General features: G+C 48.6%; 1 protein-coding gene across 4 annotated transcripts in view; it reads left to right on the top strand.

Annotated features, from left to right (window-relative positions):
• ESYT2 (extended synaptotagmin 2) overlaps positions 1-27,136 on the top strand; it is a 1,091,416-nt gene that overhangs the window by 824,278 nt on the left and 240,002 nt on the right. The window lies entirely within an intron of this gene.

The raw sequence follows: 27,136 nt of genomic DNA, 5'->3' as shown, positions 1-27,136 counted from the left end.
TATTGCCCATAGTCTCTTTTCTTTTATTAAAAGATAAATGTGAAAAACAGCAATTAGGAATTTTGACCTTGTGTACTATTTTGATGATGGTCCCATTATAAATGATTTTGTTTAAAAGCAAATGTTCACAGCTTTGAAGGGGACAAACACAACCGGAAAAAATGTGGCACTTGCTCATTTGCACTTCCACTTAGATATGCAAGGTTACAAGCGCCATCTTTTTTTTTTTTAATAACTCTGTTTATTGAATTTAAACAACAAAACATAAGAGACATATAGGAATAAGACATGAGTCAGCAGTATACATGTGGAAGGCAATCACAGCAGTATACAAGTTGAAGGCAGTCGTCCATATCAGCGGGGCCCGTAGGGCCGAGGACCAGAAGACAACAAGACAACAATAGGACCAGGCAGGCAAACAAGGCAAGCATCACTACCGGTGCACCCCCACCCACAGAACTTATTGAGCATCTAGCCATTTGCCCCATATTTTCTCGAATTTACGGGGGCAGCCCCTTGCATTATAAATTCGGCGCTCTAAGGTAGCACCTCGGTCCAGCTCGTTACTCCATCGATTCAGGCTCAATGGTTCGTCCGACCCCCAATTGGCCGCTATAAGCCTTTTGCTCGCCCCCAGCGCCGTTGCCAAGAACATTTTTTCATGTTTGGACAGGTCTACTTCTCCTCCAATGCCCAATAGTACCATCTTGGGGTCCCTGGGAATTGGTGTCCCCAGAGCGGCTGAGATTGTATTAACACATTCCACCCAGAAGGCCTGTATCACCTGACAGTCCCATATCATATGATAGAAGGTGGCGGGTTCAGTTTTGCATCGGACACATGTCTCGTCTTCTATTCCACCCCATCTGGCCATTGCAGTGCGCGAGTGATATGAACGGTGTAGGATCCTCAACTGTATGAGCCTAAGCTTGGATTCTATCCCAATTTCTCTGGGGGACATTAATGCTTCTACCCAGTCTTCAGGTTCCAGGGGGCCCAGGTCCCTTTCCCACTTTGCCTTTAGTCCGTCGAGTTGTGGAGTCCCGAATGAGCTAAGGGCCTGATAGAGGCTGGAAGTGACCTTAGAAGAGATGTACTGCGGGAGAATATTGGTCTCGATGGGGGAGCAAGGGGGTAGGACCGTCGTGTCGGGGAATTGGGCGCGGATTGCATGGGACAATTGCGCATGCCGAAACCGATCCATGGGAGCCAGGTTGAATCGTTCGCGCATGGTCTCAAAGCTCAAGAGGCGGCCCTCTTGTATAATTTGTGCTAATGTGTGTATTCCTTTGGTCAGCCAGTGACCGAAGGGGCCCATTTTTACCAGTTCTGGGAGGAGCGCATTGTGCCATATGGGTTGCGACAGTGTTGGTTGGTCTTCCCAGCCAATTAGCTTGTGAGCGGCCCGCCAAGCCCTCCGGATATGATGGGACATTTTGGGCAGCGCCGGGAGTTGGTCGCGAGTGGCGTAGAGGATTTGGAGCGGTGTTAGTGGGGACATGGTCTCCAGCTCTATACGGTTGTGTGGCTGTGTGGGGTCTGCATGTATCCAGTCATTCACTACTCCTATTTGTGTGGCCAAGTAATAGGTGCGTATGCAAGGTAACCCGATGCCTCCCTCCCACACCGATCTTTGGAGCGTGTCAAGGGCAATCCTGGATTGTTTCCCTCCCCAAAGCAATGTGCGCAGATTCTTGTCGATGAGTGCGAAGGTTTCCCGGGGGATGGGAAACGGGGCGTTCTGGAGTACATACAACAGTCTGGGAAGGGTCATCATTTTGAATAGTGCGGCCCGGCCCATTAGGGACAGGGGGAGAGACTGCCAGTGGGGGATGTCTCTGATGAACCGCTCTATTACTGGTTGTATATTAAGTCGGGGGAACCCATCGAGCGTCGGGTCAAGCCGTATACCCAGGTATTTGAATTCCCTGATAGAGACGCGATATGGGCAGGTCTCCGGGATCGCAGGCTCACCCCCCTGAATCGGGAAGAAGATGGTTTTGGCCTCATTAACCTTTAGGCCTGCAAAGGACTGATATTCCCCGAGTATGCGGGAGACCACCGGGCACGAGACACCTGGGTTACTAAGGTATATGAGCAGGTCGTCCGCATAGAGCGAAAGGCGGTCTTCCCCCCCTCCCGGCCAGACGAAACCATTCCAGTTGGTGTTAGCTCTAAGCTCAATCGCAAGTGGCTCGATGGCCAGGAGGAAGAGGAGTGGAGACAGCGGGCACCCCTGCCGCGTGCCTCGACCCAGGGGGAAAGGTTTGGAGGACATGCCGTTCACCCTCACCGTGGCCTCCGGGGATGCATATAACAGTTTTACCCACGATATAAACGTCTGCCCCAAGTTCATCCTGGCCATGATCTCCCACAAGGCATCCCACCCCACTGAGTCAAACGCCTTTTCGAAGTCCACCGCCAGGAGGGCGAGTGGAGCTGGTATCTCCTTTGCCCTGGATAGCGCCAATTGGACCCTGCGCAAGTTCATTCGAGTCGACTTATTGGGCATAAAACCGCATTGGTCCGGGTGGATTAGGGTCTCAATCACTTGCAGTAGTCTGTTGGCGAGTGTTTTGGCGAGGACCTTCGCTTCGCCATTAATCAGGGATATCGGGCGATAGGAGGCACATTCCTCCGGGGGTTTCCCCGGCTTGTGTATGACCACTATGCATGCCTTCCTGAGGTCTGGGGGGAGTGCTCCTAGTTCCCTGCTGCGTAGAAACATGCGGTGCATGTGGGTGGGGAGCATGCTACCAAGGCACTTCCACGTTTCTGTTGGGAACCCATTGGGGCCCGGAGTTTTCCCGGGCTGGAGTTGTGCCAGTGCCTCCTGCACCTCAGTGTCAGTAATATCCGCATTCAGGAGGTCTGATTGGTGCTGCAGGAGTGTCGGGATTTCGATGTGGTCGAGGTATCGGGAGGGTTCGACTAATGGGTTCCCCGTGGGCGGGGTGTAAAGATTTTTGTAGTAGGTGGCGAATGCCTCGACGATATCTGAATCTTCCGTCAGTAGTGTCCCATCCGGAGATCTGATTGCCCTAACGTGTCCCCTGCTCTGCACGCGTCTCTCCAACCAGGCCAGTGTCTTGTTAGCTTTGTCGCCCCTTTCATATATTTGGCTTCGGACTAACTGGTGAGCATTTCGTGCATTGTCTAGGGACAGGTTACTGAGGGCGGCCTGCGCCGTGAGCATCGCCTCCTTTGCTTCTTGGGTGTTCTGTATGAGGGTTTGTCGCTCACACTCCAGGACGCGTGTCTCTGCATCCCTGACCTTCTGGACTTGGCGTTGTTGGTAGGCGGAGACCTTGGAGATAGCCTCCCCTCGTAGGACAGTTTTGTATGCCTCCCAGATTGTGATCGGGCAGTCCACCGAGCCCACATTGTGTTCGAAGTATTCCGCTGTCGTCTTCTCTAGCTCTTCTGCAATCTCGGGGAGACGGAGATGGTACGTATTTAGGCGCCAGTTACGGTCTGAGCGGCAGGAAGAGTTCTTGAGGGTCAAGAGAAGCGGGGAGTGGTCCGAGATCCCTCTTGCGAGGAATACAGCATCGAGGAGCCTGTGGGTTATATTGCGAGGGATGAAGGCGTAGTCGATCCTGGAGAATGATTTGTGGACCCCAGAATAGAAGGAGAACCCTGCCTCGTCGCCATGGAGTGTGCGCCAGGTGTCCACCATTCCTGAGGTTTCTGCAAACGTGGTGAGCGGCGTAGAGGTGGGACGTGATCCAGCTCTCCTATAGGTTCTGTCGATTGTGATGTCCATTACCTCGTTAAAGTCCCCTCCGAGCACCCACACATCCGCCTCCTCCTCCAGGAGTAAGTTCTGTAATTCAGCGAGCAGTTCCTTCGTCAGTGTGGGGGGGGCATAGAGCGCTGCCAGGCCCCATCTCTCACCCCAGATGTCCGCCAGCAACAGCACATAGCGGCCCCGGGGGTCCGTCCTGATCTTCCTAACATGGAGAGGAACTCTCTTATGGACGAGTATCATTGTGCCCCTCGCCCCTTTCGTGAATCCGGCATGGTAGACCTTCGAGTAGTTGGATCTTTTGAAAAAGATGGTGTTGGTGCCTGTCAGATGTGTTTCATTTAAGAGGGCAATGTCTGGCGAGTGTCGGTTTAGGTACTGGAGTACCAGTCTTCGCTTTATGCTGGAGCCGAGGCCATTGACGTTCCAGGACAGTATCTTCACTTTGTTGGAGTTCATCCTGTCAGCGTGAGACTATTTGTTGGGGTGTCTGCGAGGATTAGTGGCCGTTGCATTTTCCCCACGGGGGCATAAGTTGTTTCCTTCTCGGGGTGGGGGGGACCCCCAGCGGCCGCCTCGCATCGGAGTGTCTGAAGACTGGCAGGTGCCTGCGTCTCTGAACCTGGCCCACCGTAGTGTTTGTCTGACTTGCCTGCTTTCATCGTTTTCCAGCTTTCTTTTCCCGTGACTTTGCTTCTTCAAATCCCCAAAACTCCCCCCACCCTGCACTTCCCTTCCAACTGGGAGCACCTGTCGCCCTAACATCGAACTTATAACTTGTTGAACGTAAACTTCGTCGGAATGACCCGACCTAGGGTGGTGGCTCCAGTGGAGACGCCCTGACTGTGTTTGGAACTGCGGTGTCAAGGTGGTGGTGGCCGCGGTGGTGTAGTTTCCATGGTGTCCCTTGGTGACCTCAGTACTGTGATGCCCAGGCCTCATCCGTTCTCAGTGGTATTCCTGAGGGGGGGTCTTGGTGTTTCTGTTTCGGGGCCCATCGGAGTAGGAGGCGGCGAGTCCTGCCCGGGCCCGGGTTTGCGAGCGGGCGGCCCAGAGGGCGAGCGTCGAGGCGTCGGCCCATTAAGGATCTGTGTTTCGAGCCAGTCCCATGCTTCTTTGGGGCTGTGGAATAGGTGTGTCGTTCCCTCGTGGTGGACCTTGAGCAACGCCGGGAAGAAGAGGGCGAACTTGATGGATAGAGAGTGAAGCTTTTTCTTAACCGAGTCAAACGACTGGCGGGCCCGCTGAACCTCCTTAGTGTAGTCCGGGTAGAACCCTACTTTATAGCCGTTGTATGTGATTGGGCCGGAGGCCCGTGCCATCTGGAGGATGGCGTCTCGGTCTCGGTAGTTCAGGAGGCGTGCAATTATAGTTCGGGGGGGGGCTCCTGGGGTTGGTCGCCCAGTGGGTACCCTATGTGCTCTTTCGATAGAAAAGAATTTCGACAGTTTCTTGGGGGCAAAGATGTGGGTCAGCCAGTCTTCTAGGAAAAGTTCGACACTGGGGCCCTCCTCTTTCTCCGGGATCCCAAGAATCCTGAGGTTATTGCGCCGTGCCCTGCCCTCACTGTCTTCAGCTCGGTATTCTAGTTGGTTAACCTTCTGGGCAATTATGGCGAGTTGTTGTTCCAACTGGCGGACATTATCTTCTGTGTCCGACACTCTTTGCTCCGCTTCTCCTACTCTGGACGATAAATTGCGCAGATCCTGACGTAGGAGAGATACTTCCGTGCAGACTCCGCCAATTTTGAGTTCCAGCGATGTTCTCGAGTCCCCAATTGCCTTCATTAAGTCTCTCAGGGAGAGTTGGGGGTCCTGAGCTGCATCCCCACCATCCGCTTCCGCTGGGGATTGCATTTCCAGGCGGGGGGGGGCTTCCACAGTATAGAGGTCCATTTTGCTTTGTAGGGTCTGCCTCCTAGCCTTATCTTTGCCCATGGCGGAGTCGGGTATTCGTGTGAGGCGGCAAGTCCGGATGGGACGTATTGGTGCCCCCCAGGGGGTCGTTGTAAAGTCTGAGTTGGGGTGGGTTTGTCGAGCGACGATCCTTCCCTATTGTGTCCCTGTTCAGGTGTGCCGTCGGGATTGCTTGGCCGCTGGAAGCAGACCCCTGCTATGGTTGGTCCGTTGTGACTATTGGAGGGTCGCGGGCCCACAGAGATGGCATCCGCATATACGCCCCCCCGGAGCCCGTATTATGTTTAGTTCTTGAATGACGTGTGGAAGGCGATAGCCTCGGCTCTCCGCCGTGCGCGCCACTTTGTGCTGCCCCTGGCGGCCGTTAATTATGTCGGTTGAGGGGCAGATCCCTTTGTCGTTGGCGGTTCCAAGGGTCCCTGGTCGGGGTTGGTCCGGTGAATTTCGGGGGTTTGTCCCAATGCGCTGTCTCACACCGGGCTGCCCCAGTGGGGTATCTGCCCCGCTCCTTGTGCTCGTGAAGTCGTGGCCTTTACAACGGGAGGCCTCCGTCCCTCCCCGGGTCACTGCCCACAGTTGTTAGGTTATTGCCAGTTCCCTGGACCCACGATCGTTTGTGGAGGGTGCTGCGGACGTTGGCACCAGTTCTGGGTGCTAATGGTGATGGGGGAGGAGAGCGTCCCCAGTCCCCTCAGCTCCGTGCCCCCCACAGGTGGACCTCCGAGTTCACTTTTGGGTGGGGGGTGCGGCGTCTCCTTAATGCGTCGCCCTTACCTCGTTAATGCTGATGGGGGAGCGCAACACCGCGTTACCGGTTCCCGTGTCGCGGCTCAACCCCAGGCGTGACAGTCCCGCAAATTGAGGGAGAGGCGGGTGGGGGCAGAAAGGCGTTCTGCTCGCCTCTGTTTACGCCGCCGGGTCTGGTAGCACAGCGTAGAGATCCCTTGCTGTCCGTGCAGTGCTGGTGTCCAGGATCGTCGCGGCTTCAGCGCCGAGCGTCGGCCGTGCCCGCGGTTCGGGCACTCGGACGGCCGTCTCTAGCAGGGGGCTCAGCAGGGTGGAGGAGCCCCGGGCGGCAGTCAGGAGGAGCCGGAGCGATGCCTCGGGCCGGCGTCCTCGGCCCCCCCCCGGCTCGTCCGCTCCCCGAGGGCCTCAGTGGCCGCCGCAGCTCATGGGGGGAGGGGCGAAGGAGCCGCTGTTAACCGCCCAGCAATGGTGGCGAGTCTCGCGTCGGCGGACTCAGGGACGTTTCTCACGCCCCCCGGTCCGATTCTGCTCGGGGTTGTAGCAGGCAGTGCCTGGATGGGTCCGCCAGTGTTGTGCTGCTTCAGGAGGTCGGGCGAATTCCCGGAGCGGAATAAATGAAGGATATTTAATCGCGGCCACCGGGAGCCGACGCGATTAGGTCTTCATGCGCGGCTCGCGCATGCGCAGTCCACAAGCGCCATCTTAAGGTTAATTTATTTGCTATCAGTAGAGAGACCTCTGAAATCACCTGATTCACGAAGTGCTTTATCCTTGAGTGCCAGAACCTCTATGCTTGCATGTGGAAATTAGAACATGTAAAACATGCCCTCTAGTCGGTTGAAAGTATTAAGTGCTTTTTTTGTTGGTGTAATGCCATTGCTATTTTTCTGCCGACCAACTTGATGGGCCTCGCCCACTTGACCGTCTAATTCCAAGGATAACAACTGACCCAGTGAATATGTGCGCTTTCTGCAGCAATCGGGATTAATCAGTAGTTGTTATGGGAGTACAGGCTTCATAAAAACTGATTCTATTTTCCGATGTCAAATAGAAATCTTAAAAGGGCACACCATGCTGCCACGAAACACTCCGCTAGCACCTCTACCACTGTTTCGCGAATCACCCCGCGCGGTGACACACCCAAGCATGATGCCAGACCTTCATTGCAGCAACTCCCTGTAGGCATCAGCTGCGTCCACAAGTCTGGGGTCACACCGGCGCCACCAGCTTTACTATGCATGCTTGGTGAAGGTAAGCCCATACGATCTCAACTAATGATATCTGGCACTGCATGACCATTGCTGTGCGTGCTGCCCGTTCAGATACCGCCGCACAGTCTGCAATGGTCTTTGATCGCCCCATCCCCTGCCCACACCAAGCATCGTTCTCCCACCATCTATTAGACTCTGTATTGCCCTGTTTGGCCTCAGCCCTCACCATTTCTTCCGCCTTCACCAACCTCCTGTCTGCGTGTGTCAAGGCACAGGTCAAAACCTGTTCTCCATGCTCCCACCTGAAGTAGTCCCCACACCATGAGGCAAGGCTTTGCCTGAGCGTTTAGAGTTTAATTCCTCATTTTGCTTCTGTGCCGACCTGAGCCTGCATCCACTGCTATGATGTGATCCCCCTCCTACTGCCTACTTGTTGTGTATTCACTCGATCGTGTCCCATATGTTTGTTTTTGCAGTATGTTGATGCACATGCTTTTACCTTGAGCTGTCCTCATTTTACTACGGCAGCATGCTGCTGCATTTGGATGTTACCATCTCTCTCACCCTAACAGCCCACTGCTGCTACTGCATGCTATCTATATTTTTTGCAGCCCTGCCCTGTATTTAGCCTACCTGTAACTACTGGATTGACTTTTCGCAGCCCTGCGCTGTGCCGCATTTAACCTACCTGTAACTACTGGATTGACTTTTCGCAGCCTTGCGCTGTGCCGTATTTAACCTACCTGTGACTATTGGATTGACTTTTCGCAGCCTTGCGCTGTCGCATTTAACCTACCTGTAACTACTGGATTGACTTATCGCAGCCTTGCGCTGTTGCATTTAACCTACCTGTAACTACTGGATTGACTTTTCGCAGCCTTGCGCTGTCGCATTTAACCTACCTGTAACTACTGGACTGACTTTTCACAGCCTTGCACTGTGCCGCATTTAACCTACCTGTAACTACTGGACTGACTTTTCACAGCCCTGTGCTGTGGTCCTCTATTAACCTGTAACTGCATATTTGATGTAGCCCCCCGCAATAAGAAGTGTGGCTTTCCAAGCTGTGCACCCTTATAAATGTCACTCTTTACCCACCTGTAATTGCATACTTGATTTAGCCCCCGCACCATGAGGTGAGGCTTTTCCAGCCTGTATAGTCATACCTACGTTTCTCTCAAATCCTGTTCACGCATGTTGTAGCCACTCTGCTTTTTCATCTACTTTACCTGTTCACGCCGCACTTTCTGTAAATAATGCTGTGATACCTGAGGGTCTTGAATGCTGCAATCAAGGTAAAAAATAATTCTTTTATTAAAAAAAGGAATGTGCGAGTGAGGGTCGAAATGTTGCCGGCAGTTCATTCTCTTCTCTGTGGAGGAATTTCAATTTGATGACATTTTCCTGTCTCCATGGGTGGTCAAACCTTGTTCCATCTGGGATCATCACTGTGGGATTTGATTTGATGCCTTTTCCATCCTTGCCCTCTCATGGGCAATCACAAGTAGGTATAACTGTTGGCCTTTTTCCCAGCCATGCAGCCTCTGCTTTTTGTTGGCTTATTTCAGCGATTAAGGGACACTACTTCTGCTAGTTTAAGTTTCCCAATTACATCTCAGGCCGCCAGAAGGGGAACAGGGTATTTATTGATCAACTTTCCCATTAGACATAAACAATGCAAGTGCAGCTTGGACCCTACAGCACACACCTCCGGTGTCCCACCCCACTGATTCCACTGTCCATCACCAAACAAGTCCTTCAAAAAAGGTAGCAGGAGCTCCTCTCCAGGAAGAACATGGCATGTTCTGTTCTGAGATGAGAGTTTGCAGCACACGCTTTTTGCTCACTGTACCTTTCACAGATGGGAAATATCCATTTACATATCAGTCTTTGTCCCGCCCACATGGGCAGTCCAGCACCGAAATGCTATGGCAATTCCTCTCTGAACAAGAGTACCAACAGCAACCCCCATACACGTGTTTCAGCCTTGTTGGGCCTCATCAGTGAGGTGAAGCTGTGCCTCTCTGGGTGGGACAAAGACTGATATGCAAATGGATATTTCCCATCTGTGAAAGGTACAGTGAGCTTAAAGCAGATGGCTGTGAACTCTCAATGTGGTTAACAACCACCGAAAAGGTTATCATGCCTTGTTCTTCCGAGAGAGGGGCGCCTGCTACCTTTGTTGAATTCTTTGAAGGAACTTGGGGTTGGTCACCCTAGGTTACCTGGGGGCAATCAGACGTGGGCTCCCTGCTCACTGTGCTTAGAGAGGCTCAGCTTCACCTCACCGATGATGCCCAACAAGGCTGAAACACGTGTATGGGGGTTGCTGTTGGTACTCTTGTTCAGAGAGGAATTGCCATAGCATTTCGGTGCTGGGACTGCCCATGTAGGTGAGACAAAGACTGATATGTAAATGGATATTTCACATCTGTGAAAGGTACAGTGAGCAAAAAGCATGTGCTTCAAACTCTCAATGTGGTTAACAACCACTGAACAGGTTATCATGCCTTGTTCTTCCGAGAGAGGGGCGCCTGCTACCTTTGTTGAATTCATTACCAAACAAGACAAACCACTCGCACTAGAGCAACCCCATCCACATCACCCTCTAATCAACCTACACAGCATCTCCTGGAAGAACCCAGAAGCTGATGCTCATGAGCCCCCGCTCATCAGTCTCCCATTCAGTCAACATCGGAGACATCTTCACAATCCATGACCTAGATGCACTCTTCGTAACTGAAAGCTGGCTAACACCCAACTCTATCCACATCCTAAAGATCCTCACCGCGAGCTGCTATAGCATTCAAAGACCGGCCTCACAGGACTGGAGAAAGACTCTCCATAATCCACAAGTCATTGTGGCCTGTGGCCGGCATGCGACGAAGTACCCACCATCAGCTCCTTTGAAGTACTCCCCTGACCATTTCCCCCCTCCCTTCCACAAACACAGTCATTTGCAACCTTATTACAGACCACTTAAGATCAACACATCTTATATCAGCAATTTCACTAACCTAGCCACTACCAATTTCAACCTCTCGGGCCACACCACCACCAAGACCATACTGGAGTCACTACTCTGCCTACTGGACACACCTAACCTCACCCAGCACACAAGAGAGTCAACTCACAATGAAGGGAACACCTTGTGCTTCTTAATCAGAGCCATACCAACCCTCCATGCAATTATCTACTTGTAATCAAAAACGGGGATTGGGGATTTTCCTCCGGACTTCTTCACTAATACACGACACATCAAAAACTTGATGTCAATTTGGGCGCAGGGCCGAAGAAGTTGGCACAGCAATACCCCAAACTAACCTTACCTATATCTCAATTGGTCAGATCACCTTACTGTCTCCATCATCTGTCCCTTCACGTGCAACTCAAGCCTTTTAAAGCAGATATCCTTCAAAGATTTGCCTTTAGAGGTATTTACAGAATGCCTGGTCAATCTGACAGCCACCCTGTCAGGACCATACAACAAGGACTGCAGTACCATACTAGAAGCACTCAGTACCCTGAAGTCAACTATAGAGAAATATAGAGGTACATGCCCCAGAAAAATAACAATCACAACTAAACCATCGGCTCACTGGCACACTCAAGAACTGAGCATTTCCAAAAGTCACCCTGAAGCAAGAGAAAACCTAGCACAAGTCCAAAACCCCATCTGACGTAACCCTACTTAAAGAACCTGGGCTCCCACAGACAAATGATCGTCACAGTAAAGCCTTATTCTGTACCTGAAAGCGTTATTTGGACAAATCCAGAAACTGCCATTTCACCAACACATCTCACCACTATTTTGCTCCAAAAGGTCCCCAATTCATTGCTGATTCATGCATGCGAGACCTTACCTATTGTTCCCCACTATGTGTCCCTTCTTCATTCATGAGGCGTTGAAGCGCCTTGTCATGTACACTGTGTCGAAGCTGACCCCGTCCAAAAAGCTGCTGGGGAAAATGCAGGTCGGGAAAAGAAGCATACCAGGTCAAGGCTGTGGGCCCTGGTGCCAGTCAAGGATGGAAGCCCCAGAGTCATCGTCCCCTCACCCCATCATGGAACATAGACCCAGAATATTCTGGCCATGATAAGGGTTCTCATCCCCTCTCACTAGGTTCCGCTCCACACTGAAGCGCAAAGTTAGTGGCAGCTGCCCTTAATCATTACTTGAGAGAATTGGACGCAGAACCCTCATAACAAAATGCGGAAGCAGGCCTATTGCCGGGCATTACCGAATTCTGCATTGCGGGGCATTAGTGCAGGGAGCAGCCTCACCGTCAGTTTGCTTTGCCAGTGCATAATGTTGATGCACAGGACCGTGCTTCATTGCACAAACCCATTTAGCAGCTTGGGCCCTTGTGGAAAATCATCACGGCGGAGTGTGAGCCAGGAGCAAACAATCAGCTAAAGCCTCCAGAGTCACCAGGGTTTCCCCAGGAGTGCATACTGAGCAGGGAACCACAGATGGAACTTCTGCCTGAATCGTTTCATAAGACAGGATGTAGGAAGGACAGCCAGAGCTGGAAGGTGATTCCTATTACTTACTGGGACATGTGAACCAAGCAGACCGGCCAAGAGGAGTAGGATCAGATCCTCGCCAGTCCTGAGCTTTGCTACACATACCTAACCCAAGGGAGGTATATAAAAGGCCTTCCCAATTCTGTCGGGGGTGACAGTCACCCGCAGCAGGAGGGAGAGTCCAGAGAAGAGCACAGAAGCTGAAGAACTCTGCTGGGCCAGCTCGCATTCCCGAAAAAGGGAAGGATCCGAAGAGCGCTTGGTGGCCTGAGAAAACTGGAAGGACGGAGAGGGCCAAGAGGCCTGCAGCAGCATCGAACTTGTGAGTATCATGGAAGTGAGTTGGGCATTGTAGATCCAAGGCTGTGTGCTGTGCTGCTTGCAACCATGAAATTAAAAAAGAATGGGCACCCTAGTTGGTATACCCCCATTCTGAAAATGTCCATGCCAACCATATGTATATGCCCGGTATGAATAGAACATTAAAAGGTTGGGGGAGTAAAAGAATAGGGGATAAGGGAACACAAGGGGGTCATGGGGGTGCATTTCCTACGTAGAAAAAAGGTCGTGAAAATGTGCAATTGCCATTTTGACAAACAACAGAGCTGGGTACTATATCCCTAGAAATGATTGGGGCACTGCATTCCTGAGACACTGTTTTCATGTTGTCAAGCATGCATGGCATTATAAAAACACAAAAAGGGAAGTAGTTCCAGAGGTAGAAAAGGATCCCTCATAAGATAGTGAAACCATGAGTGACTATAGTTATTCTTCCTAGCTGTTAAGATAAAAGAATATCCTTTATTTTTATGTATTTATATAGCGCCAAAACAATGCAGCTCAAGTTTCATTTAAACATATTCTTTTATTTGTAGAAAAAAAACTTTAAAATATATATATATATACATATATATATATATATATATATATATATATATATATATATATATATATATATATATATATATATATATATATATTCCACAAAACCCACCCTAACCAAAATAGACTTTAAAAACCATATTATCTTACAGGTCATGTGTTCTGTTTATTCACCACTCTGTCCAATCCACAACACACTGGAGCGCATTTTGTGGGCAGAGCATTAGTAGAAACAAGGCTTGAACACCCCCATCGGGAGTAGCATCAAATAAATTCGGTTCAGCCTCATTACCAATGCTCTGCTTTTCTTAATTTAAGCCTTCTCACAAAGGCACCAGTTAAATACTTGTGACGTTACTTTATATGGGCTGAATCAGTTCATTGACTAGACTAAACAACAACAACTCCAAGGCTAGCATTGTTCAGTACAGTTTGATCAGGGAAAGAACAGTATGAGCGGGGATTTTCAAAATGTTCTTTCTCAAGATACATCACAGATGCCCTCATTCATTTTTTTAGTCTGGGCAATGGAACTATGCAAGGTCGTCATGTTGTCATTAATAAACATGTCCTAGACAATACTTTCTTTAAGCTGGCTTTCATATTTGAGGAGGTCACAGGAGCACTGGTTGAGACCTGAAAATATAATGATTTGATAGAATGCAAAAAGTAAAGTATGTACTAGTCCGATTCCCTCCTAGGTGAACAATGGTAGTCTATTACTTCCACTGTTGCAGGGCAGCATCGTAGGTAAGAATGCAAATATATTTCCTCATTTATGCCCCCTTTAGTCATCCAGTCCTTATCATACCTGTTAAAGAAATTCTATGGAACCGGATATTTGACCCATGTTCATCCTCAGTAGAGGGCCTCCCACGCTCCCTTATTATGCCCATTGTTTATTTGGGGAAACAATCAGCTGAAAACTGTGTTTCATAATGATCAGTCGAGTTGCATAAACAAAGTGCTTTTTTGCTGCCCGTCTTCTCAAGCAGATGGTGACTTTATTGTGCTTCACTCAAATACTGCAATGTACTCTGGTACAGGCACTCTCCCTAAATGTGTGGTTGCTCGCTGCGCATGTATCTTTTCTTGGATACTGTGTTGCCTGCATTTACATATTAAGGGGGAGGCATGTTTTGATAAGAAGTCAAAAAAGCTGCTGTAAAAGCCATGAAAGCCTCTTTGCATTTGCTGATGGAGGTAACGATGACCCTACTATGTGTCACTTTGTCATTCAGCAGTCATTGGAATACCTGCCTGTGCATGGCCAGCTCACCATGCATACGGGTGCACCATTCTCAGACATGTATACATGTTCATGCGTGTGACATCACCAGAGCATTGGTGGACAAGGGGTTAGAACACCCGTCCATGAGAAAGTGAGCAGCCATATATGCAGGGTTTTGCGCCTCATTACAATGCCTTCTTTTTATTGTAATTTCTTTTAACAAAGGCTTATCAAAGGTCAATTAAATGATGATGGCATTACTTTATGAGGTGTTGCAAGGAAGACATGGCATCAACAGTAAGACCGACACAAGTGACCACAGTTCAAGGTTGTTTATTGAACTTTTACAAAGGGGTAATAAACACCTATCTAAACCTAAATCTACAGATGGGAGCAGGCTATGACCATCAAATAATAATAATGCAGTCCTAGTGGAGTCTTGTCAAAATAAAGGGCCTATACTAAAAAAAAAATATTGCTAGTCCTTATCGCTTATTTACAAATAGTGTGGGGGTAATGTTCATGAAAAAGAAAGAATTGTTCACAAAATGATAAATCAGGATGTTCGGGCCATTTGCATCAATTCCTCACGATTTCAGCATGGGATAAGGCGGTTCACTCGAACAAAGCACACACTTGGGCTTCTTCAGCACAATGATACAGTTCTAATTCCAGCAACATGTCCTTCTGTGCCCAAGTGTCCTTTCTCTTCAAAGCCTCTTGATTCAGAGGGCCTGAAGTACAACAAATAAGATGCACAGTTTGGTTCTTCTTCTTACAAGTATTCAACTCAGGTGGTTCACCATGGATCCCCCTCAGCCGGGCTCAGATCCCTGTTATTTTACCATCTTTACTGCAGATCCCCCCCTTCCGTGCTCAGATCCTACTTTTTACAAAGTTCAGAGAATAGTCGTTTTCTCGGGTGACTCACGGTTCACCCCCGGTTTCCCCTCATCCGGGCTCAGATACATCCTCTTTGCCAATTAGTCTCCCTCAGCCGGGCTCGGACCAATTGTAGTTCACCTTGGTTTATCAAAGACTTTCGAATGTGCAGAGGGTTTAGCTTGACCCGTTACAGGACCATTTCAATACTAATTTCCATTTTATAATACAGTCACCATTCAGTTGGATACCTAACAGACCTTCGAATATGCACCCACGTAGCACCGGACCACTCTTTATATGGTATCTCGTTTGGCTTCCCCAAAGTTCATTCACTCCTTTGGTTTCCAATTATATTCATGTCTATCATCAAATGTGTTTCACACGCTGTCCTCTTTGGATTTCTTCATACAATGTTGCTGCTGGCAACCTTGGTTCAAACACAAGCTGCTTTGGTATCAGTGTCTCCGACTCACCGGCTGTGCTGTCTTTACTGGCGCTGCTTTGTTGTAGGAGCCAAGGACAGTACCACAGCGGCACTCGTTCCTCCCCGCCTTGGTTATCGACACAGGAGAGCCCCGGGTAACTTCGATGCACAGTGTAGGTTTGGTCAGCTTTAGTTTGCGGTCGTAGGCTGCTTACTTTCCAAGGTTCATGAAAGTAAGTCTTTAAAGGTCAAGGGTACTTCCTTCCTTGCAACCCTCTCTGGTCTCGCTGTCTTTTTCCTTATGTTAAACTGCTCTCTTGAAACTGCTGTTTCTTCATGTGCTTTTCCACGCTCTGAGTGCGCTTTTGTGCTCTGACTTTTATCCGTGTGGGGAAGTGTGATGGAAGTCAGGTGTGTGTAATGATCAGTAATTGCCAGACCTTGCCTGTCCATTGTATTGGGACATGTCAGGTACACGGCAGTCCGTTGTCACTCACAGTGAACTGTCTGTGAGAAAGTGTGTCGGAAAAGGGGGAGGTTGAGTTCCTAGGTATCCTACCTGGTAAGATGTGGGAAAGGTGTTACAGGCAATGGGATACCGCTTCTCACCAGTGCCCCACTTCCACTCCCTGAGTACCCCCCATCCAGGTGATCCTCCCGCACTGGTCCACCTACAGGAACTGGATCCAAAAGCGATGGCCGTGTCCTGGCCAACTGGATGACAGATCCCCGGGGACTAGTGGGTAAGAGACCTTCGGGTTTCTCACTGTGTGAACCAGAGTTAATTCACAAGACTTAAAATAAAAAATGCTCCTTTTCTTTTCTTCCGTGTAGATTGCTACACTATTTGTTTACTCAATTTCGTCAACTGTCTCTTTTTTCAAGACTCCCTAAATGATTTTGAAGCTGGTACTCATCTATCCGCTAGCCCCACATTGCATTGCCTGCTTTCGCATATAAAGTGGGCCAAGTGTTTATCAGCGGCCTCAAAAGCCATGAAGTCCTCTTTGTATTTACAGTTGGCGATGGAGACAGCAATGACATAACATGGGGAAACTTGGGTGCATAAGTATTCAGGTAACCAGCACATTTGTATGCCAGAGGTTAGAACCCCAGACTTGTAACCCTCAGAAACTGCGGCATCAACCCTCCACCAATGTTGTTCCTGAGAATAAAGAGGTTTACAATTGGTATTTTACATTTAAATTTCTGTCATGTTCTTTTGATTTGGGTAATTTATGGGTTGTGCCTGCATAAAGCCATCATCCTCAGTAAACATGCAGTACACAGTAACTACTTTCAAAGAGGGATGCACAGACTGTACTAAGAAGATGGAGTTTTACAGTATTTATTAGCAGGCAAACCATCTTCACAGAAAGTAAACAAAAATATGCCAACAGAAACATCTTCTAGCCGATGAAGTAAAAGTCTCTTGTTTCCCTGGAAGTGCAGAATCGCCTCTTCCCAGGATTGTGGTGAGTTCCTATAGTCTAGCTAGATGCAGATACTCCTGGGATCTGCACCCATGACTATCTAATTCCACGTCGCTCGTTCTGATCAGGCCCGTGTCTTGTTTCTTGACACCCATCTATAGTGCTCTGTTGCATTTCTTCCAATTCAGCAGAAATGCAGTTGAAATTGGAGCCAGGAGTTCCCCCTTACCAACTTGTTGTCTTCAGGCCCTTTCTGCAGCTTCTCGATTGTACCCTAGGGCTTCCTTCTCTCTGAGATGACTAACCTTCCTGTTGTTCTTTCTTGCACTGCCTGGTTTTAGCCCTCATAAACCTTCCTGTTCCTGCTCTCTTCCTTTCCATCTTCTTTAGTTGTTACAAAGTCCTTCTTGTGCGTACTGGCGCTTCTACTATCTCCACCTCTACCTCACTTTTGCACCTTGTTCTACTTTTGCCACCTCCTCTGAGTATTCAGGAGGTCGCTGATGTCATCACCTCTTCCAAACCGTTGGCACCTACTCTTGATGTTGGCTCCTCCTCTGGGTTCTCACCACCTTCTATTAGCACAACCACCTCTTCCATATGTAAGCACATCTCTTCCCACATACTTCTAATGTTAGCACCTCCTTCAGCCTCTTTTCTCCTCCTCACACCCCCTTCCCCCATCACCTTCAACAATTCAAAAATTAATGTTTCATTGTAGTAATTAAACAATGTAACCATTTTACGAGATGTGTCCTTTCTACACACTGTATTTACAGTGTGTTCCTTCCTCCTTCAGTGCGGGGCTTAGCCAACCCCAGTCCTCACTCACAGGTACAGACCGGCACACCTATGGCTGATTTGGGTATATTTTGCCCACTTGCCATTTCGGAGGTTAGAGTTGCTGTTTTTCCTTGGGGCAGCCTGCATGGGGCTGTGGGTTGCAGTGTTTCTAGCATGTGGATTGCTGTTTGACATCATGCAGGGTTAGGCCCTCTGTATTACTTGATTTAGTATGGGGATGGTGGGCACAGAGAGAGTAAGATACTTTGTTTCATGAGTGTGCTCGGCTTTCTGTATGAGGGTCTCTGTTTAGATAGTTGCAGACCCAAAACATCATCAGAACCCCTGCACGCTTTCATTGAGATTCCCTTTAGTGTGCTAGGTAAATTAAAAAACGGTAGCGCTGCATTCTCTTCCCTGTAAAAAGTTAAACATGAGACACTCAAGATGGCCGCCGGGGTGAGGAGTCGCAGCTAAACTGCGCTCTGCCCGGGCCGCCAAAAAACAAGCACGCCCGAATCCGTGACGGACCATCTCTCTACCCCTCCCGACTCCTCAGTTCCCTCCCTGCGTCCCCCCACCCTGAGAGGAAAGCGGCGCCGCTAAAAAGCGAACTACGGACGAGAAGCGAGGAGAAAGGAAGACCTGCCCCTCCCCCATCGGGGCCGAACGAGACTCTCCCGCGCCTAAGAGGAGCACACAACGCGGCACAAGAAGACACAGAGGCAGCGGCCAGCGTGGGAGCTGGACAGGAGGCTCCGCGCAACACCGAGGTGAAGGACCGCCCCCTCGCCCCCCCTGCAACGCACCGACGAGCACAGTCCAAGGCGGAGAGCGGAGACGCTGCAGTAGCAGCTACGGCCAGGGAGAAGAGCGGCGCCGGGAGAAGGCGGTGAGTTCAGGGTGGACCACTGGAGAAGAGAAGCGGGGGCCGCCCTGGAGCAAAGCGCTTGAAGTGGAAAAGGTGAGCCAACCCAGGGGGGAGTAAACTAAGCACCTGCCAGCGCACATACGGACAGATATATACCCCGGGCGGGGGGATCTAAAAGGACGCGGTGAAGACAAGGACAAAAACTATCATAACAAAAACCCGCAAGCCGCTAATACTCCGGCATCAACTTGATCGGGGATCCCCCCAGTCCCAAAGGATACACTACACAAGACCCTCCCCACGTAGGCCCGACCCAAGGAGAGGCCTCTTCCCCCACGGGCCAGAGGGTGAAGAGCGGAGAGGAAAACATTAAAGGAGAAACGAAACTGCCACTAACGTTTAGGCACTGCGAGACGACGGGGGAGGGAGTGAAATCGTGGGCAACTAACCCAGCCAAAGCAAGAATCCCCGCTAGCAAGCACATAACTGAGGAACGGAACTGGTGAAGGACCTACCGGAGGGCTACACGAGGGCGCAGAAGCCCCATAGACACACTAACGAGACACCCTACCATGTCAAGAGCAAAATGGAAGGGGAACCCCATCCAACAGACACCTCAATCTGCGAAACAAGGCGCAGACATACTACAAATCTGGTCAACAGAGGGGACATCACAATCGAGAGGGAGAACCCAAGGAGAGCCCATGGGAGAGGCAGAATCACTATCCCAGCAACAACAACCATTGACTAGGGAAGACATGCAAACCTGGTTCATGGACTTGCAAGAAAAATTCATGTCCACAGTTCAAGAACAATTTGCAACCATGAAGAATGAAATGAAACAAGCGGTACAAGACATGAGAATCGATTTACGCAATCTAAAAGAAAGAACTGACATAGTGGAAAAAACTGTGCAAAGCCTTCAAGAAGACACGAGACAAGCAAGCGAAACGCAAGAACATTTGGTGACACTCACACACAACTTGGAAATACAATGTGAGGACTTGGAGAACCGCTCTAGACGCTCCAACATTTGAATCAAGAACATGGCGGAATCAGTGCTAGACAAAGATCTGAAAAAGGCGGTTAAGGAGGTGTTCAGAGACGTACTGGGGACGCAAGACACTGATGATATCGGAGTTGACAGAGTCCACAGGGTAGGACCAAAAAGATCTGGGGCCCCAGGGGAGAGACCACGCGATGTCCTAGTGGCTCTCTCCTCCTACCCGGAGAAAGAACAGATCCTCAGAAGAGCCAGGGAAATGGAGCATATTAAAATGAATGGGCAAGACATCCAATTGTATCAGGACCTAGCTCTAGTAACCCTCCAAAAAAGAAGAGCAATGGCCCCACTGGTGAAAGTGTTAATAGAAAAACAAATCCGCTACAAATGGACCTTCCCATTTGGACTACTATTTACATGGGAAGGAAAACAGAGAAGAGGAACCACGGTGGAAGAAGGCCTCAGCACTATGGGACTTCAAGATGAAGCGATGGAACGGGGGGAGACCTCAAACTGGAGAGACCGAACGAGAAGACCAATGGGCTGGGAAACAAACACGCAAAAGAAGGCAAACGCAGGGAGGGAAACCCGGAGAAAAGTACCATGAAGAATCCAGGGAATCCACAGCTTGGGGAACTGACATGTAACGGCTGATTTTGAAACCCAGTCGGGGGGAGGGAGGAGAGTGGAGCTGAACGGACAACACACAGTTGGCGCTCGGTTTAAGAACCGACGGTTTGGGACTCGGCGAAGACCAATGGGTCAATGGGGTTTATGATTCCCCATAACATACCCCCCAAGGGTATGGAGGGCAGGGAGCGAAGGGCACAACGCCCTAGCGTCAATAGGAACCCTCGCCCTACTCGGGGGACAGTTTGGTTTGTTTAAAGTTCAAAGTTGGGGGGGAAGGGAAGTTCAAGGGAGGGGACATGATCGGAAGAATCTAAGAAATGAAACAAGTACAGAAGGGGACCCGATGCAACGGCATACGAACATAACAGAATGGGGATGATACGCATATTGACCTACAATATTAGGGGCATGAACCACCCAACAAAAAGAGCGAAACTGGAGAAACAGTTCAAAAGGGGGAAGGCAGATATACTACTTCTCCAGGAAACCCATATTAGAACAAGGGATAAGCAGAAAATACGGATAAAAGGATACAAAATATGGGCACTGGCAACGGCAACCGAAAAAAAAGCTGGGGTGCTGATAGCGGTGAAAGAAGGAAAGGACACTAAACTCCTGGATACAACCATAGATAAAGAAGGGAGATAAGCCTTCGCCAATGTGGAAATCGAGGGATATCGCATAACACTCGCCTCAATATATGCACCCAATCAGGGACAGGATGGCTTTCTCAGAGTCGCTTTATCGAAGTTGGAAGACTATGCTAAAGGGGAAGTGATTATGGGGGGGGATCTTAATATGGCGTGGAACCCACATCTAGATAGGAGTACGGGGAACACACATGGCCAGGTGGTGCCATCAAAGCATCTGAGACAACAAATGGACCATATGGGCCTGAATGATGTTTGTAGGGAACTGAAGGGTGAGCAGAGTGGGTACACATATTTCTCACATGTTCACAATTCTATGTCTAGGATAGACTATTTATGGGTGTCGGTGGGACTACTGGGAAAGATTCAAGGTCTAGATAAGGGCACAATAGCCCTCTCGGACCATGCCCCACTATGGTTAGACGTGACTCTTACAGGGAGGAAGAATGGGCTCTGGAGGTGGAAGCTACCGCAGGAGTTGATCCAGGACCCAGTTACAGGGGAATCCATAAGGGAAATGATAGAGGAATACTTCATACAAAATGACACTGGGGAGGTCGCAATGAGCGCAGTATGGGATGCGTTTAAAGCAGTTCTGAGGGGAAAGATGATAGCGTTGAAAATCACGAGAGATAAACAAAGGTTTTTGTGGGAAAAAGAACTGGAAAAAACAATTGAAGATATCCAAGAGAAAATGCTGACACACCCCACTAAGATATTAAAAAAATCACTGAAACACACACAGGGCCAACTAGAGATGCTACGCACGAAGGGCGCAGAAAGGAACCTACTATATCTGAAACAGAGATATTATATAAGAGCGAACAAAGCAGACTCCTGGCGAGACAACTTAGGGCAAAACAGAAAGAAACAACGGTTAAGGCCATATGCGATGCGAAGGGTGACATCCAAACACGCACACACGACATGGGGGAAGCACTGAGACAATACTATCAAACTCTCTACTCCACAGAACACCCCAATACAAACGCCCAAGTTTCATACTTATAGGCCCTAAAGATACCGAAAATATCAGAAGAGGACAAACAGTCATTAGAGACCCCTATCAGTGAAGAGGAAGTCAGTAAAGCCATAAAAGGACTCCCAAGTAACAAAGCTCCAGGCCAAGATGGGTTCACAGCCCCATTTTATAAAAAATATGCAGACATATTGACCCCGATCCTAACAAGGCTCTTGAACTCATTTAAGGATAGCGGTAACGTGACCCCCACAATGAATGAAGCAAAGGTGCTGGTGTTTCACAAACCGGGTAAAGATCCAATAAACCCCGCATCATATAGACCAATCTCCCTAATTAATCTAGATGCGAAAATATACACGAAGATTCTGGCAACAAGGCTGTCCCCGCTTCTCCCTAAACTGATTAGTGAAGATCAATCAGGCTTTATTCCCGGCAGGCAAACCCACGACAACACAAGGAGGCTCGCCCATCTAGTGGAAAAAATAGGTATAACCCACACCCCAGCGATACTACTGTCGATAGACGCCGAGAAGGCTTTTGATCGGGTGGAGTGGTCAATATTATTTAAAGTTCTGGAGTGCATGGGGTTTGGGGAACAGTATATTGCGAGCATTAGAGCGAACTATAATTCCCCATCCAGTAGAATAGTCATTAATGGCGAGGTGACGGATAAGGTAATAATATCGAGAGGAACGAAACAGGGATGCCCCCTTTCACCTTTGCTGTACGCTCTGTTCTAAGAACCCCTCCTAATAAAAATATGGGAATCATTACACATTAAAGGGATAGGAATGGCAGGTCAGCAACATAAAGTGATTGCGTATGCGGATGATATGTTAACCCTAGAAGACCCCGAATCTACACTGTCAACGGCGGTGAGAGAATTAGAAAGCTATGGGGCCATCTCAGGTCTAAAGATTAATAGAAAAAAATCAGAGATCCTAATTCTGGCAGGGGACACAGCAAACATAGGAAGGGAAGCAAAACTACTGGACCTTAAGATCGTAGAGAAAGGTATAAAATATCTGGGAATAATTGTACCTCCAAAAATTGAACTATTCTATGGGGAAAACTACCCGCTGCTAATTGCAAACATCCGTAGGGAAATAGGCAGATGGAACCCACTACAGATATCCTGGTGGGGTAGAATTCAATCAGTAAAGATGACCATCCTCCCAAGGGTACTATATTATTTTCAGGCTCTCCCGGTTGGTGTCCCAGACACGTTCTTCAAAACCTTAACAAAATTGGTATCGTCCTTTGTATGGAAGGGAAAAACCCCTAGAATAGCGAGGGTGGTCCTCACAGCCCCAACCAGAGAAGGGGGGATGGCGCTCCCCCATTTTAAAAAATTCTATCAGGCAGCACAGCTTAAAGTCTTGAGGGAGTGGGTGGGGGAGAATCCGCAGCAAATATGGGCCAAACAAGACAGAGCAGTAGCGAGGACCCCACTGGTAGAACTTCTCTGGAAACAGAGGCAGCACAGACATGAAAACTTAGGGATAAGCGTAATAATGAAGACCACGTTGGAAGCATGGGATTGCCAAACACGAAAAGGTATAATGACCACGGCAATGGGACCCTTTACACCCATCTGCAGAAATCCACAATTTCCATCGGGGATGGAACAAGGGGCGTACGACAGCTGGGAGAAGGCGGGCATTACTAAAATAGGCGAGATGTTCGCAGACAAGGAAATAATATCACTAGAATCCTGCTTTGTAGGCAAGCATATCTCCAAAAGTGATGGATACAGATACGAACAGCTAAAACATTGGCTAAACTTCCCGACAATCACTGACTGAGGCAGCAACCAGGGACCTTACAGGGTTCGAGACATACATCATCTCCAACACAGGGGAAAAAAAGTGGGTTTCAACTCTGTACAAATACATAAACACACAAGGGAAAGACATTAAATGGTCATACAGAGTAAAGTGGGGCAGAACTTTGGGGGAGGAACCATCGGATAGACAGTGGGAAGACCTATGGAAGCAGATCCCCAGGATGACCCGCTCGGCACAAACTAGGGAGATGTGGGTCAAAATTATGACACAGTGGCATTATACTCCAGAGAGGCTCCATACGATGTACCCAAACACGCCAAACCACTGCTGGAGAGGATGTGACGAAGTGGGAACATGGAGGCACATATGGTGGGACTGTAAAGGCATTCAACCCTTTTGGGAAGAAGTTAAAAGTGAAATGGGCAAAATATTCCCGGATGTGGGGTTGATCGGGGAGGAGGTGTGGCTTTGCGGACTTAGAGTTGATACAGCAAGGCAATACAGTAAATCGCAATGGAGAAGCTTTATGGGACTACTCATAGCGGCATGGACCACCATAGCACAACATTGGAAGAACAAGAATACCCCACTGACCTATACTTGGCTACAGAAAGTATGGGCCCATATAACAATGGAGAAAATCACCCACAAAATTCAAGGAACTGGAGACAAATTCGTAAAAGAATGGGAAGGGACCTTGCAATACCTTCAGTCAGACTTTATGGAACAATGGTGCCCCCATAATATCAAAGTTTCAGACATTTTCAACGCATAATAGGAACCCGGGACAATATGATTCTATTCGATCCAAGGGGAGGGAGGGTGAGGGGAATGTTATAAGATTCGATGTTATTTCTCTTGTTTTATTTATGTAAAACTAATAAATACAAGTTTTAAAAAAAGTTAAACATGAAGGCTTTCTAAATAGGGACAACCTCTCCCTTCCCTGGTGGAGATTTGGATCCAGTTAAGTTGCATTATGGGAATGTTTGTCCTGGTTCACATCAGTTAAAAAACAGCGAGTAACATCTGCCCAAATAATGCCCTTAAAGTTTTTATTAAACCAGAACAAAATACACAGATAGCATACCCCCAATGCAAAAAAGAAAACAAAAATAGTAAGTTTCATGATCAAAAATAAAAAATACAAGCCTTTTACGAGATGAGCAAATAACTTACCCCTTGTAATGTTCTTTGGATGGATGTTCCTCCCACATATTCATCTTTGATATTCTCTGATATGCTGCATGCAGCTTCAGAAAACCTTTCACAGCAGGGGGCGCCGGGTGTTGCCAACCTCGAGTCCCTCACCGGCCTCCGTCTGTTCTCGACTGTGACGTTGCAATCAGTATAAATGGCACACACTGCACTTGTTGCCTCAGTTCATATTTTTCCTCTCACAAGCACAGCAGTCTCAATAATGAAACAGATCTGAGAATTAACAGAGTGTAAGGTGTAAATCATGGACATTCTCCCTGTTAGAGCAGTAGGTTGGGAGAGCAATGAGGAATACGTGGGGGGGAACATCCAGCCGAAAGAACATTAAGAAGGGTTAGTAATTTGTTCTTTGAATGGTTTGTTTCCTCCCAAGAATTCCTCATCTTTGATAGACCCCCAAAGCAGTATGTTGCAGGAGGTGGGAAAAGGGAATTTAATTCTGATTTTTGCTGTGTAGAACATCCTTCCCAAATTTGCCGTCCTAACCCGACAGAGTCCAAGCAGTAATGCCTTGTGAAGGTATGCAGCGAAGACCATATGGCACAACTACAAATATCCTGCACCGGTACCGCTCTCTGTAGGGAAGTTGCCACCCCTCTTGTGGAATGAGCCCTCACACCTTCAGGAACTTCTTTTCCAGCTGGATTGTAACATGCACAGGATTATCCATTGAGATGGTCTGTTTTGTAACAGCCTGCCCCATCCTGTTGCCAGCATAGCCCACAGAAAGCAAATCATCCTGTGTTAGTCTGTTAATATAAAAGCTTAATTCTCTCGTGGAATCCAATCTATGAAGGCGTTCCTCCTTCTTAGAAGGATGAGGAGGGTAGAAAGAAGCAAAACAATCTTTTGTGCTAAATGAAATTCTGAAATCACCTTTGGTAGAAAAGAAGGGCGAACCCTCTGAACTACCTTGTCCTTATGAAACACAGTAAATGGTGGCTAAGACTACAAGGGCTGGAGCTCGCTAACTTTGCGAGCAAATGTAATGGCTGTTAAAAACAATTTTTAAAGAAAGCATCCTGAGAGGACAGGAATGAAGAGACTCGAAAGGATATCCCATCAGGAAGCTCAAGAGCAAATTGAGCTCCCAGACCGAAACAATAAAGGGAATCGGCGGGAAGATATTAGTCAACCCTTTCAGAAATTGGATGGCAGTAGTGAGTTTGAAGTAGGAGCTCTGTTCTGGCGAATGCTTAAAAAACAGAAAGTACAGCCTGATAGCACTTAGCCATAGCAACGTGAAGCCCCTGATGGGTCTAATGCAGAAGAAATGACAACACTAATGGTGTGTCACAAGTGAAGTCAATTTACTTATTTCTACACCAGCTGCAAAACATGTTCTAATGGCAGCGGTATAGAGCTTTTGTCGCTGGCCTTCTTGCTAAAAGCAACACCTCCATTACGTCCTCCAGAAGGTCCTAATCTCTGTATCTCAACCTCTCAAGAACCAGGCGTGAAGGTTCAGAGTTCTGATTTCTAGGGGGAGAAGGCGACCTCCTTCCTGAGTGAGCAAATCCTCTCTCTGAGGAAGACAAAATGGAGGATGGATAGTCATTTCCAGAAGTTCTGGGTACCCTGACACCCTGGCCCAATCCAGGGCAATCAGCATCATGAATTTCCGAAACTTTTTGAAACTCTTGAATATGAGGAATGACTGGGACTGGTGGAAACGCATACAGGAACGGGAATTCCCAATCCACCACAAACGTGTCTTCCAGAGCTCCTCTTTGAGGAAATTCCCTGCAGCAGAACAGGTCACACTTCCTCTTGACACTAGATGCAAACAGATTTACCTGAGGGGTTCCCCAAAGAGGCGATGATTTCTAGCAGGACTTTGTGAGCTAACTCCCACTTGTGGGAGACTGTGCTCTGACTGCTCAGTGTGACCACCACTGTTCTCCTCTCCGGCTAGGTGTGCTGCTGACAGAAAGATTCCTTCTTGCCGTGCCCAAAACAGGAGCTGCATTGCTTCTCTGCACAGTGGAGGTGACCCTACACTTCCACACGTGTTGAAGTAATGCATGGGCCACAGTTTTGTCCATCATTATCAGGACACTTTTTCCCCATACAGATGGCAGAAAGGCCATAAGCACTAGTCTGATTGCTCTCAGCTCCCAAAGATTGATGTGAAGTTTGGACTCCGACTGAGACCAGTGACCACTGATACTGTCATATCGTTGGTATGTGCCCCCCAACCTGTGA

This window comes from Ambystoma mexicanum, chromosome 2q (assembly GCF_040938575.1).
Source record: "Ambystoma mexicanum isolate Mex_15411 chromosome 2q, UKY_AmexF1_1, whole genome shotgun sequence".
Taxonomy (NCBI): domain Eukaryota; kingdom Metazoa; phylum Chordata; class Amphibia; order Caudata; family Ambystomatidae; genus Ambystoma; species Ambystoma mexicanum.
The sequence above is the reverse complement of the archived record's forward strand: the minus strand, read 5'-3'. Positions and strand labels throughout refer to the sequence as shown.